This window comes from Staurois parvus, unplaced genomic scaffold (genome assembly GCF_062004578.1).
Source record: "Staurois parvus isolate SC_StPar_1 unplaced genomic scaffold, SC_StPar_1.0 ptg002240l, whole genome shotgun sequence".
Classification (NCBI taxonomy): domain Eukaryota; kingdom Metazoa; phylum Chordata; class Amphibia; order Anura; family Ranidae; genus Staurois; species Staurois parvus.
This window is the reverse complement of record NW_028320036.1, coordinates 76,579-91,993: the sequence shown is the minus strand read 5'-3', so window position 1 is coordinate 91,993 and position 15,415 is coordinate 76,579. Positions and strand designations below refer to the sequence as shown.

The following is a 15,415-nucleotide window of genomic DNA, read 5'->3' as shown; positions in this document are numbered from 1 at the left end:
AGGGGGGGGACAGATCACCACACAGGGGGGAGGAGTCAATGCTTAGAGTGGCAGTTGTAGTGGCAAAGGATGGCAGAGGGGGCTGAGGCAGGATGATAGGAGGGGGGAGGGAAGGGGAGGACAGGGATGAAAGGAGGGGGGAGGGAAGGGGAGGACAGGGATGGCAGGAGAGGGAGGGGATGATAGAAATGACAGCAGCGAGCAGGGGTGGCAGGATAGGGATGACAGAGGGGAGCGGGGAAGGAGTAGGGATGACATGAGGATGGAGGGGAGGAAAGGGATGACAGGAGGGAGGGATAGGGATGACAGGAGGTGGTAGAGGGGAGGATAGGGATGATAGGAGAGGATAGGAATGACAGGGGAAGAGGTAGGATAGTGATGACCAGAATGGGGATGACAGGAGAGGAGGATAGAGATGGCATGGGAGGGGGAGGATAAGGATGACCGGAGGGGTGGATGCGGAGAAGAGGATGAGGATGACAGGAGGGGAAGGGGAGGATAGGGATGACAGGAGTGGGGGGATAGGGATGACAGGAGTGGAGGAGGGGGGATAGGGATGAATGGAGGGGAGGATAGGGATGACAGGAGCATAGGGATGGAGATGAGAAGTTCTCTCTGGTCGATCTGTCAGCCATTGTATCGGGCGGCCTGTGTATGTATATGAGGGGCCCTCCTATAGCCTGGGGCCCCGGCATTGCTCAATCCCCCGGCTACATCCCCCCTCCCCCACACACCGACCCCCTCCCCCCATCCCGCTCCCACCTCAGCCCGGATCCGGGTGTTCGGGCGCCGTGTGACAGCTGCGGCTGGGCAGGGACTGTGTGACGTCACAGGCCTCCCCGGCCACCGTACCCGGGAGAAGGAGGGGCGGGGACAAGCGGAACACTGACCTCTACAGGCTGCGTGTGAGTACTGCACCCTCCGCATTGTATACTGTCCATCCTATACATTGTATACTGTCCATCCCATACATTGTATACTGTCCATCCCATACATTGTATACTGTCCATCCCATACATTGTATACTGTCCATCCCATACATTGTATACTGTCCATCCTACACATTGTATACAGTCCATCCCATACATTGTATACTGTCCATCCTATACATTGTATACTGTCCATCCCACACATTGTATACTGTCCATCCTATACATTGTATACTGTCCATCCTATACATTGTATACAGTCCATCCTATACCCTACACATTGTATACTGTCCATCCTATACATTGTATACTGTCCATCCTACACCCCATACATTGTATACTGTCCATCCTATACATTGTATACTGTCCATCCCACACATTGTATACTGTCCATCCCATACATTGTATACAGTCCAGCCTATACCCCACACATTGTATACTGTCCATCCTATACATTGTATACTGTCCATCCTACACCCCATACATTGTATACTGTCCATCCTATACATTGTATACAGTCCATCCCACACATTGTATACTGTCCATCCCATACATTGTATACAGTCCATCCTATACCCCACACATTGTATACTGTCCATCCTATACATTGTATACAGTCCATCCTATACCCTACACATTGTATACTGTCCATCCTATACATTGTATACTGTCCATCCTATACATTGTATACATTCCATCCTATACCCCACACATTTTACAGTTGCAAGAAAAAGTATGTGAACCCCTTGGGATTACGTGGAGTTTTGCATGAATTGGGCATAAAATGTGCTCTGAATGTCATCTAAGTCACAACAATAGAAGAACACAGTCTGCTGAACATAATACTACACAAACATTAGATGTTGCTATGGTTTAATTGCACATAACATGTAAACATTCACAGTGCAGGGAGGAAAAAGTATGTGAACCTTTGGACTTAATAACTGGTTGACCCTCCTTTGGCAGCAATAACCTCAACCAAACGTTTCCTGTAGTTGCAGATCAGACCTGCACAACGATCTGGAGTAATTTTGGACCACTCCTCTTCACAAAACTGTTTCAGTGTAGCAATATTCTTGGGATGTCTGGTGTGAATCGCTCTCTTAAGGTCATGCCACAGCATTTCAATCGGGTTGAGGTCAGGACTCTGACTGGGCCACTCCAGAAGGCGTATTCTGTGCTGTTGCAGCCATTGTTTTGTTGAATTACTTGTATGCTTTGGGTCATTGTCCTGTTGCATCACCCATCCTCTGCGGAGCTTCAGTTGGCGGACAGATGGTCGTACGGTTTCCTGCAAAATGTCTTGATAAACTCTGGAATTCATTTTCCCATCAATGACAACAATCCGTCCAAGCCCTGAGGCAGCAAAGCAGCCCCAAACCATGATGTTCCCTCCGCCATGTTTTACAGTGGGGATGAGGTTTTGATGTTGGTGTGCTGGGCCTTTTTTTCTCCACACATAGTGTTGTGTGTTCTTCCCAAACAACTCAATCTTGGTTTCATCTGTCCACAGTATATTTTGCCAGTAGTGCTGTGGAACATCCAGGTGCTCTTTTGCAAACTTCAAACATGCTGCAATATTCTTTTTGGACAGCAATGGCTTCCTCCGTGGTGTCCTCCCATGTACTCCATTCTTGTTTAATTTTTTTTCTTATTGTAGATGTGTCAACAAAAATGATAGCATGTGCCAGAGATTTCTATAGGTCTTTAGCTGACACTCTGGGATTCTTCTTTACCTCATGCAGCATTCTGCACTGTGCTCTTGCAGTCATTTTTACAGGATCACCACGCCTAGGGAGAGTAGCAACAGTGCTAAACTTTCTCCATTTGTAGACAGTCTGTCTTACCGTGGACACATGAACATCAAGGCTTTTAGAGATACTTTTGTAACCCTTTCCAGCTTCATGCAAGTCAACAATTCTTGATCGTAGGTCTTCTGAGAGCTCTTTTCTGCGAGGCATGGCTCACATCAGACAGTGCTTCTTGAAACAAGTAAACCCAAAACAGGTGTGTGCTTTTTAAGGGCAGGACAGCTGTCAGCAACACATCCAATATCATCACACTGATTGGAGTTAAGGTTGGCTCACTCCTGGCTCCAATTAGCTCTGGGAGAAGTCATTAAGCTAGGGCCTCACATACTTTTTCCTCCCTGCACTGTGAATGTTTACATGTTATGTGCAATTAAACCATGGCAACATCTAATGTTTGTGTAGTATTATGTTCAGCAGACTATGTTCTTCTATTGTTGTGACTTAGATGACGTTCAGAGCACATTTTATGCCCAATTCATGCAAAACTCCACGTAATCCCAAGGGGTTCACATACTTTTTCTTGCAACTGTATACTGTCCATCCTATACATTGTATACTGTCCATCCTATACATTGCATACTGTCCATCCTATACATTGTATACTGTCTATCTCATACATTGTATACTGTCCATCCTATACATTGTATACTGTCCATCCTAAACCCCACACATTGTATACTGTCCATCCTATACATTGTATACTGTCCATCCTACACCCCATACATTGTATACAGTCCATCCTATACATTGTATACTGTCCATCCTATACATTGTATACTGTCCATCCTATACATTGTATACTGTCCATCCCATACATTGTATACAGTCCATCCTATACCCCACACATTGTATACTGTCCATCCTATACATTGTATACTGTCCATCCTACACCCCATACATTGTATACAGTCCATCCTATACATTGTATACTGTCCATCCTATACATTGTATACTGTCCATCCCATACATTGTATACAGTCCATCCTATACATTGTATACTGTCCATCCCATACATTGTATACTGTCCATCCCATACATTGTATACTGTCCATCCTATACATTGCATACTGTCCATCCTATACATTGTATACTGTCCATCCCATACATTGTATACTGTCCATCCCATACATTGTATACTGTCCATCCTACACCCCATACATTGTATACTGTCCATCCTATACATTGCATACTGTCCATCCTACACCCCATACATTGTATACTGTCCATCCTATACATTGTATACTGTCCATCCTATACATTGCATACTGTCCATCCTATACATTGTATACTGTCCATCCCATAGATTGTATACTGTCCATCCTATACATTGCATACTGTCCATCCTATACATTGTATACTGTCCATCCTACACCCCATACATTGTATACTGTCCATCCTATACATTGTATACTGTCCATCCCATATATTGTATACTGTCCATCCCATACATTGTATACAGTCCATCCCATACATTGTATACAGTCCATCCTATACATTGTATACTGTCCATCCTATACATTGTATACTGTCCATCCCATACATTGTATACTGTCCATCCCATACATTGTATACAGTCCATCCTATACATTGTATACTGTCCATCCCATACATTGTATACTGTCCATCCCATACATTGTATACTGTCCATCCTATACATTGTATACTGTCCATCCTATACCCCATACATTGTATACTGTCCATCCTATACATTGTATACAGTCCATCCCATACATTGTATACTGTCCATCCTATACATTGTATACTGTCCATCCTATACATTGTATACTGTCCATCCTATACCCCATACATTGTATACTGTCCATCCTATACATTGTATACTGTCCATCCTATACATTGTATACTGTCCATCCTATACAATTACATTGTATACTGTCCATCCTATACATTGTATACTGTCCATCCCATACATTGTATACTGTCCATCCTATACATTGTATACTGTCCATCCCATACATTGTATACTGTCCATCCTATACATTGTATACAGTCCATCCCATACATTGTATACTGTTCATCCTATACATTGTATACTGTCCATCCTATACATTGTATACAGTCCATCCCATACATTGTATACAGTCCATCCCATACATTGTATACTGTCCATCCCATACATTGTATACTGTCCATCCTATACCCCATACATTGTATACTGTTCATCCTATACATTGTATACTGTCCATCCCATACATTGTATACTGTCCATCCTATACATTGTATACTGTCCATCCCATACATTGTATACTGTCCATCCTATACATTGTATACAGTCCATCCCATACATTGTATACTGTTCATCCTATACATTGTATACTGTCCATCCTATACATTGTATACAGTCCATCCCATACATTGTATACTGTCCATCCCATACATTGTATACTGTCCATCCTATACATTGTATACAGTCCACCCCATACATTGTATACTGTCTATCCCATACACAGTATACTGTCCATCCTATACATTGTATACTGTCCATCCCATACATTGTATACTGTCCATCCTATACATTGTATACTGTCCATCCTATACCCCATATATTGTATACTGTCCATCCTATACATTGTATACTGTCCATCCTATACATTGTATACTGTCCATCCTATACATTGCATACAGTCCATCCCATACATTGTATACTGTCTATCTCATACATTGTATACTGTCCATCCTATACATTGTATACTGTCCATCCTATACATTGTATACTGTCCATCCCATACATTGTATACTGTTCATCCTATACATTGTATACTGTCCATCCCATACATTGTATACTGTCCATCCTATACATTGTATACTGTCCATCCCATACATTGTATACTGTCCATCCTATGCTTTGTATACTGTCCATCCCATACATTGTGTACAGTCCATCCTATACATTGTATACAGTCCATCCTATACATTGTATACTGTCCATCCTATACATTGCATACTGTCCATCCTACACCCCATACATTGTATACTGTCCATCCCATACATTGTATACTGTCCATCCTATACATTGTATACTGTCCATCCCATACATTGTATACTGTCCATCCTATACATTGCATACTGTCCATCCCATACATTGTATACTGTCCATCCTATACATTGTATACTGTCCATCCCATACATTGTATACTGTCCATCCTATACATTGTATACTGTCCATCCTATACATTGTATACAGTCCATCCCATACATTGTATACTGTCCATCCTATACATTGTATACTGTCCATCCTATACATTGTATACAGTCCATCCCATACATTGTATACTGTCCATCCCATACATTGTATACTGTCCATCCTATACATTGTATACTGTCCATCCTATACATTGTATACTGTCCATCCCATACATTGTATACTGTCCATCCCATACATTGTATACTGTCCATCCTATACATTGTATACTGTCCATCCTATACATTGTATACTGTCCATCCCATACATTGTATACAGTCCATCCCATACATTGTATACTGTCCATCCTATACATTGTATACAGTCCATCCCATACATTGTATACAGTCCATCCCATACATTGTATACTGTCCATCCCATACATTGTATACTGTCCATCCTATACATTGTATACTGTCCATCCCATACATTGTATACTGTCCATCCTATACATTGTATACAGTCCATCCTATACATTGTATACTGTCCATCCCATAGATTGTATACTGTCCATCCTATACATTGCATACTGTCCATCCTATACATTGTATACTGTCCATCCCATACATTGTATACTGTCCATCCTATACATTGTATACTGTCCATCCCATACATTGTATACTGTTTATCCTATACATTGTATACTGTCCATCCCATATATTGTATACTGTCCATCCCATACATTGTATACAGTCCATCCCATACATTGTATACAGTCCATCCTATACATTGTATACTGTCCATCCTATACATTGTATACTGTCCATCCCATACATTGTATACTGTCCATCCTATACATTGTATACTGTCCATCCTATACATTGTATACTGTCCATCCTATACCCCATACATTGTATACTGTCCATCCTATACATTGTATACTGTCCATCCTATACATTGTATACTGTCCATCCTATACATTGTATACTGTCCATCCTATACAATTACATTGTATACTGTCCATCCTATACATTGTATACTGTCCATCCTATACATTGTATACTGTCCATCCCATACATTGTATACTGTCCATCCTATACATTGTATACTGTCCATCCCATACATTGTATACTGTCCATCCTATACATTGTATACAGTCCATCCCATACATTGTATACTGTTCATCCTATACATTGTATACTGTCCATCCTATACATTGTATACAGTCCATCCCATACATTGTATACAGTCCATCCCATACATTGTATACTGTCCATCCCATACATTGTATACTGTCAATCCTATACATTGTATACTGTCCATCCTATACCCCATACATTGTATACTGTCCATCCTAAACATTGTATACTGTCCATCCCATACATTGTATACTGTCCATCCTATACATTGTATACAGTCCATCCCATACATTGTATACTGTTCATCCTATACATTGTATACTGTCCATCCTATACATTGTATACAGTCCATCCCATACATTGTATACTGTCCATCCCATACATTGTATACTGTCCATCCTATACATTGTATACAGTCCACCCCATACATTGTATACTGTCTATCCCATACACAGTATACTGTCCATCCTATACATTGTATACTGTCCATCCTATACATTGTATACTGTCCATCCCATACATTGTATACTGTCCATCCTATACATTGTATACTGTCCATCCTATACCCCATATATTGTATACTGTCCATCCTATACATTGTATACTGTCCATCCTATACATTGTATACTGTCCATCCTATACATTGTATACAGTCCATCCCACACATTGTATACTGTCCATCCTATACATTGTATACTGTCCATCCTATACCACATACATTGTATACAATACAAACTGTATATAGCACCCCTATCCTCTGTGCATTTCATATAATACATCTTACCCATGTACATAGTAAACAATACATACATTGTAAATAAAACTTTTTACACAACATGCACTTTAAATAGTCATCTTATGTATAGAGCATCCTGTACACTGTATATAGGACATCCTCTATATGCTGTAGAGTACCCTCCTGGTCTGCATGACATAGGTATCCCAGGAGGCTGCAGGCAAAAGGGCGAAAATCCAGGAAATGCCCCAAAAAAGTATTCAAATACAAAAATTTTTTAAAAATAAGCAATTATTAGAGAAGAGTGGTAGAATGCAGGAAAATGGGTGCGGAGGGTGACGGTACCCTTCAAAAAGTGTTTGTAAATCCTTACATATACCCAGTGCAATGACTGGCCTCAGGTGATACACAGAGATGAAACAAATCCTCCTACATAAGTTGTACCTGTTTGTCTGAAACCCTCTCCTCTCTACGTTCATTGAATTTGCTGAATATACACAGGATCTCTCAGCTCTGAAAAGCAGGGAATGGAGAGCTGAAATTACACTCTGCAGAGCTCAGTGAGAAGAGCTCTGAGAGCTTATTGGAGAGACCCCAAACCCCCCCCCCCCTTCACACAGCTCTCAGAAACAGAGTTGAGGCTGTCAATCACAGGCTGTGTGCTGGAGGTCCCTCCCCGTCACCTGTTTATCTCTTGGTGTCAGGAAAATTTATCAGACGTGATTCATTCTGATGCTGATCGCAGAAGAACGAGGCAGCAGACAGAAATGACACTCAGTGCTCTGGAATGAGACAAGTAGAGGGATATGCTTTGTTCTCATTTCATATCTGAGGATTTACAACCACTTTAACAGGAGTTTGCTCTTTCAGTTGTCCACCTCCGGGAACAATACCCTTTATCAGGGTTAAAACTGTTAGACCTTCAAAAGCAAACCCCCCTTCCCTCTCCTCCATCCTACAGGCTTTATTCTACATTCAGAAAAACATGGTTGTTCAAGTTTTTTTAAGTTTCTTACAACAAAGAAAAGAAACATAAAAAAACGAGAGGCTAAAAACAAGACAGTACAGCTCCCGAAGCAAGAAATATAGAAAGAAAGTGGCCTTCAGTCTTCTTGTTACAGCAGAAATTGAGATAGACTTCCAGCTCAGCCTTGAAATGCTATATTGTTCTGTACAGTATTTGTGACATGAATGGGAATGCAGTTTTGTGATAGATAAGAGCGGGATTGACTACGGTTTGTGCAATCTTTATTGTAACAAGCTTTCATTATGATTGGGATATGAATGGCAGAGGGAACACACAGCATCCACCAAGGTCAGAGCATAACTCCGCTTTAAAGTGCTTCAAAAACTTTGATTTTTAAAAAAAAAGAAAAAAAAAATTAAAATAATAAACATGTTCTACTTTCCTGCTCTGCGTTAATGGTTTTGCACAGAGCAGCCCCCAACTCTCCTCTTCTCAGGGCCCTCCTGGCTCCTCTTCAGGATACAGCTTCCTATGGGCTCGCTCCAGTGTCCATAGACGCAGAGAACGGGGCACGGCCGAGCACCCTGGTCACAGAGTTTGATTGACAGCAGTCGGAGCCAATGAATCAATTAAATGGGGGTGGAGTCCTGCGCTGCCAAATATCCTCACAAGGGATGAAGTAGCTGCTAATGCCGGCCATAGACGTATCGTAAATCGGCTGATTTTTCATCCAAAAAAAAAATTGGCTGGTTTTCGCACCGTTAGTGGATTAATTGGTTGGCTGTTTTTCGGGGTTTTTGCACATTTTTTTTCTCATGTTTGAAGATTTGAGGCCGATTTTCCCGGCAATGATGGGCAAATCGTCCGATCGTTTTACCAATAAAAAATCTGTGCATGAGCCATGACCTGCAAGAAGAAGAATTCCAGTCCGCTATTATATTTTATATAAAAAAGTCTTGTGGTTGCAACAAATGTATCCATTTGTATCCGAATAAAAATATTGTAATCTTCTTCTTCTTCATTGTATGGTGTGCTCCTGTCTCTGCAAGGGACAGAAGTTATGGGGTTAATGCCGGCCATAGACGGGACGGAAATCGGCCAATTTTTTTTAACGTTGGTGCTAACATCGGCCGATCGAACAACTGATTTTTCGTTTTTTTTTTTTTTAAATCGGACAATTTTCGACCCGTCTATGGACTGCATAACACCCGAAGGAATTGAGATGAAAAACTTATTTTGAACAAATGGTGTAGCGCAGTAAATACTAAAATACCATATTGTCAAATCATAGTATAAATAATATGAAAGTGAAAGAATATTAATAAACCTTCTGTATCCTTATTACCTTAATTAACCCCTTGCCTACAGGGCACTTCTACCCCCTTCCTGCCTACCGGGCACTTCTACCCCCTTCCTGCCTACAGGGCACTTCTACCCCCTTCCTGCCTACAGGGCACTTCTACCCCCATCCTGCCTACAGGGCACTTCTACCCCCATCCTGCCTACAGGCCACTTCTACCCCCTTCCTGCCTACAGGGCACTTCTACCCCCTTCCTGCCTACAGGACACTTCTACCCCCTTCCTGCCTACAGGGCACTTCTACCCCCTTCCTGCCTACCTGGCACTTCTACCCCCTTCCTGCCTACAGGGCACTTCTACCCCCTTCCTGCCCACCGGGCACTTCTACCCCCTTCCTGCCTACAGGGCACTTCTACCCCCTTCCTGCCTACAGGGCACTTCTACCCCCATCCTGCCTACAGGGCACTTCTACCCCCTTCCTGCCTACAGGGCACTTCTACCCCCATCCTGCCTACAGGGCACTTCTACCCCCTTCCTGCCTACAGGGCACTTCTACCCCCATCCTGCCTACAGGGCACTTCTATCCCCTTCCTGCCTACAGGACACTTCTACCCCCTTCCTGCCTACAGGGCACTTCTACCCCCTTCCTGCCTACAGGGCACTTCTACCCCCTTCCTGCCTAAAGGGCACTTCTACCCCCATCCTGCCTACAGGGCACTTCTACCCCCTTCCTGCCTACAGGGCACTTATACCCCCTTCCTGCCTACAGGACACTTCTACCCCCTTCCTGCCTACAGGGCACTTCTACCCCCTTCCTGCCTACCTGGCACTTCTACCCCCTTCCTGCCTACAGGGCACTTCTACCCCCTTCCTGCCCACCGGGCACTTCTACCCCCTTCCTGCCTACAGGGCACTTCTACCCCCTTCCTGCCTACAGGGCACTTCTACCCCCATCCTGCCTACAGGGCACTTCTACCCCCTTCCTGCCTACAGGGCACTTCTACCCCCATCCTGCCTACAGGGCACTTCTACCCCCTTCCTGCCTACAGGGCACTTCTACCCCCATCCTGCCTACAGGGCACTTCTATCCCCTTCCTGCCTACAGGACACTTCTACCCCCTTCCTGCCTACAGGGCACTTCTACCCCCTTCCTGCCTACAGGGCACTTCTACCCCCTTCCTGCCTAAAGGGCACTTCTACCCCCATCCTGCCTACAGGGCACTTCTACCCCCTTCCTGCCTACAGGGCACTTATACCCCCTTCCTGACTACAGGGCACTTCTACCCCCTTCCTGCCTACAGGGCACTTCTACCCCCTTCCTGCCTACAGGGCACTTATACCCCCTTCCTGCCCAGGCCAATTTCCAGCTTTCAGCGCTGTCACACTTTGAATGACAATTGCGCGGTCATGCAACATTGTACCCATATAAAATTTTTATCATTTTTTTGAGACAGATAGAGCTTTCTTTTGGTGGTATTTAATCACCTCTGGGATATTTATTTTTTCTTAAACAAACCAAAAAACACTGAAATTTTTTTAAAAAAAATATTTTTTCTTAGTTTTTGTTATACAATTTTGTAAATAAGTGATTTTTCTCCTTCACTGATGTGCGCTAATGAGGCTGCAGTGATAGGCACTGATAAGCTGCAATGATGGACACTGATAGGTGGCACTGATGAGGAGGCACTGGTAGGTTGCACTGATGGGCATTGACAGGCATCACTGATGGGCACTGAAAGGCAGCACTGATACATGACACTGATATATGGCACTGACTGGCACTGATAGGTGGCACTGATTGGCAGCACTGACTGGCACTGATGGGTGACATTGAAAAGCAGCTCAGATGGGCATTGATGTGGCACTGATGGGCACTGGCACATGGCACTGATGAGCACTGACAGGTGGCACTTCTGGGGCCACACTGATCATCAGTGCCCTGATGATCAGTGTACATGTCCCCTCCGCGGAAAGCCGATTACCAGCTCTCCTCTGTCAGCGTGACAGCTCGTGAGGAGAGAAATGCCGATAACCGGCATTTCCGTGTTTACATGTGATCAGCTGTGATTGGACACAGGTGATCACATGACCGAGCCAACATCTTCGGCTCTTTCCGTGATCCGCTGTGTCCGAGGGACACAGCGCACTGGTGATCGCCACGCTACATGCTCCCTGAGCCGCGCATGCGCAGTGAGAATGGTAGGACGTCATATGACGTCCTATCAGAACGAGAGAACCACCTTGCGCCTGTCATTGCACTATAGGGCAGCGGAAGGTGGTTAAAGGTGAAATACATTCCAGAGTAAATATAAAATCCAAGTGACCAATTATAAAACCGTAACATATATCAATTGATATAAATAAATAAACAAATCCCAAAAAGTGAAGAAATTAGTGAGAAAAAAAAATATTTATAGCACAAAAAAAATATAATATAAAAATCCAGGTTTTTCAATTCTTCAGCTTTTATATTCCCACTTTTTGTTGCGTTCTCATATTATTGCTGCCAATTTTATCCATCACCTTCTAGTGTGCGCTCACCTCACAAATTCGACCCTCAAGGAGTCATAGAGCAATCGATATCCTCGGATGATCCCTGGTTGGATGGATCTCTCCCTTTAAGTGGACACTTAAATGGCTCCCAATGCTATCGATCTGCCCAGTGAGGAGGCACAGAGCCAGGAGAGCCGCAGCTCTCACGCACAGTGCTGGGTCGTGATGGGGCTCAGGTTACTATGATGGGGGCTGGAGGGGCAGACACAGAAGGATTTTCACCTTAATGCAGATAATGCATTCAGGTAAGAAAAAAAATGTAAACCTTTACAACCACAGTAAGAGATTTTGGTTGGGTTCTCCTGGGCTCACTGCGGGAGCTGGGCAACCCAGTTTATCAGGGTCCTAAGGCTCAGGATGACCTGCCACACCCTACTAGGACGACTCTTAGGGTCTGGAAAGGTTTCCTACAGCACTGGTCCCCATATCATCCACTCTGGGGGAATCCCACACTCCCTCACTTTAGACTGCTGCCTGACCCTGACCTTTGGGCCCGATTTGGTATTAAGACATCTTTGCCTCAGGATCCCTAATTTCCTTTAGAGACCTACAGCATAAATTCAGACTTCCTAGACAAGGGGTGTCAAACTGGCGGCCCTCCAGCTGTTGCGAAACTACAAGTCCCATCATGCCTCTACCTTTGGGAGTCATGCTTGTGACTGTCAGTCTTGCAATGCCACATGGGACTTGTAGTTTGGCAACAGCTGGAGGGCCACCAGCTTGACAATTCAGCTAGTAGGACATGAAGTTAGAGCCCAGTTTCCAGTGTCCCCGTTTGACTACTGACCCTATTGAGGATCTCCTGGCCCAGGACTCCCTCTCCAAACCACCCTCCTCCCACTATTCAGCTTTACTCTGTGCGGACTCCCCCAAAATGGAGACCTGGAAAGCAAATATCACTTACCTAGATAAGGACTGTTTGGAGGAAAGTTTGAGATTAGTGATCTCTTCTAGCGATAAACTGATCCAAACGAATTTCCTACACAGACCGTATTATACGCCACAAAAGCGGCATAGGATCTATCCCCTGAGGTCCCCACACTGTCCTCAATGTCACAGGTCTGAGGGAACTTACTACCATATGTTCTGGGATTGTCCAATGGTGTCCAGGTTTTGGGCGTTGATGTTTGAGTTTGTAAACCATCGCCTACAGCCAGTGGTGTATTTAGGTTTTGGGCTGCCCTAGGCAACACAAAAATTGCCCACGGAGAGACCCAGACACCGACCAACACCCCCCTCCCCCACAAAGAGAGCCTGGCATTGACCATCAACACCCCAGCGTCCCACCCGAGAGAGCCTTCCACTACCACTGCTCCCATACACTGGCAACACCCCCCCGACCCTGCGAGAGAGAAGACACTCACCTTCACAGCTCCGGACATCCCAGGGAACAAGTCATCCTCTGCATATGCCATAAAGCAGCCCGCAGCCTCTCTCAGATCCCACCTGGTCCCCATGCTGCATGTGTCCCTCCTTCCATCCCCTCCTTTGGGGGGCTGTGCTGCCCCCCCTGAACGATGCTGCTGCCCCCCAGAAAAATGCCGCCCTAGGCAAATGCCTTGTAAATACACCCCTGCCTACAGCTGACCTTGCCAGCCTCGCCAGTTTTGGCATTGCTTGGTATTCAGAATGGCCCCGGTACACTAAGCTATTGATCTCTCATTATACTATGCCAAAAAAGAAATGATACTTCATTGGAATGCATCTCCCCCCCCCCCCCCATAGACTCCTGTGAAAAAGCTGTCAATGATGTTCTTCCTATGTACAAACCGACGTGTATTAATAGGAATTGCCCAATGAAATTTGATGGGGTATGGCAGCCGTGGCTGGACTATTAAACGCACCTCTCTTGTGGATACTCATCCTGGTATAGGTCCGGCCATGGCTGTGAGCCCTCCTCGCTTGCCTTTTGGATTGAATGGGAATATTATTGTACCTTTACATACGCTTACCCTTTGCTCTTATACTATAATGTATTGGGCCACCTGTGCGGGGCTCTATTTGCATCACCAGTCTTTGTTTCAGTTTATCAAATGTCTATGGGTAGCACAGTGGCTAAGTGGTTGGCACTTCCACCTTGCAGTACTCGGGTCATTGGTTCAAATCCTAACCATGGCATCACCTGCCTAGAGTTTGCATGTTCTCCCTGTGTCTCTGTGGGTTTCCTCCAGGTACTCTGGCTTCCTCCCACACTCCAAAGACATGCTGGTAGGTGAATTGGCTCGTCTAAATTGGCCCTAATATGTGTATGTATGAATGTGAGTGGCGCTGAGATTAGTGGTGACAACCCATGGAAGAGGTGACGTCACTCCCTTGGTCATGTGTGAGTACTGGGACCTAATGATTGGCTGCACTCCCATGCTCCCCTAAACCTGGAAACAATTGACAGTGCATCCAGCCACAATGGAGGAAAGGGCAGGATAGGAGGGCAGGCAAATTGCGTATACGGAAGGGGGGGGGGGGGGAACAGGAGGGGGTCTCTGCATGAGCAAGCTGACCGTGTCCCTTTAACTTTTGGAATCTATAAGATTGCAGCTGGCTCTGAGATCAGTGGTGACAACCCATGGAAGAGGTGACGTCACTCCCTTGGTCATGTGTGAGTGCTGGGACATAATGATTGGCTGCACTCCCATGCTCCCCTAAACCTGGAAACAATGGACAGTGCATCCAGCTACAATGGAGGAAAGGGCAGGATAGGAGGGCAGGCAAATTGCATATACAGGAAGGCAGGAGGGGGTCTCTGCATGGGCAAGCTGACCGTGTCCCTTTAACTTTTGTTGATTTCCATGTCATCATACAACCTCATGGCATTACAAAAAAAACTTTACATATTAGACACAAG

The 15,415-nt window shown here is 44.6% G+C and overlaps 1 protein-coding gene across 3 annotated transcripts in view; it reads right to left on the bottom strand.

The window, feature by feature from the left end:
* Positions 1-862, bottom strand: part of NOL4L (nucleolar protein 4 like) — a 49,841-nt gene extending 48,979 nt beyond the window's left edge. For all 3 annotated transcript variants that reach the window (XM_089665553.1, XM_089665556.1, XM_089665554.1), the window contains exon 1: positions 763-862. The gene's annotated coding sequence lies outside the window, so the exon portion shown is untranslated. The remainder of the gene's footprint in view (positions 1-762) is intronic.
* Positions 863-15,415: the final 14,553 nt, after the last annotated feature.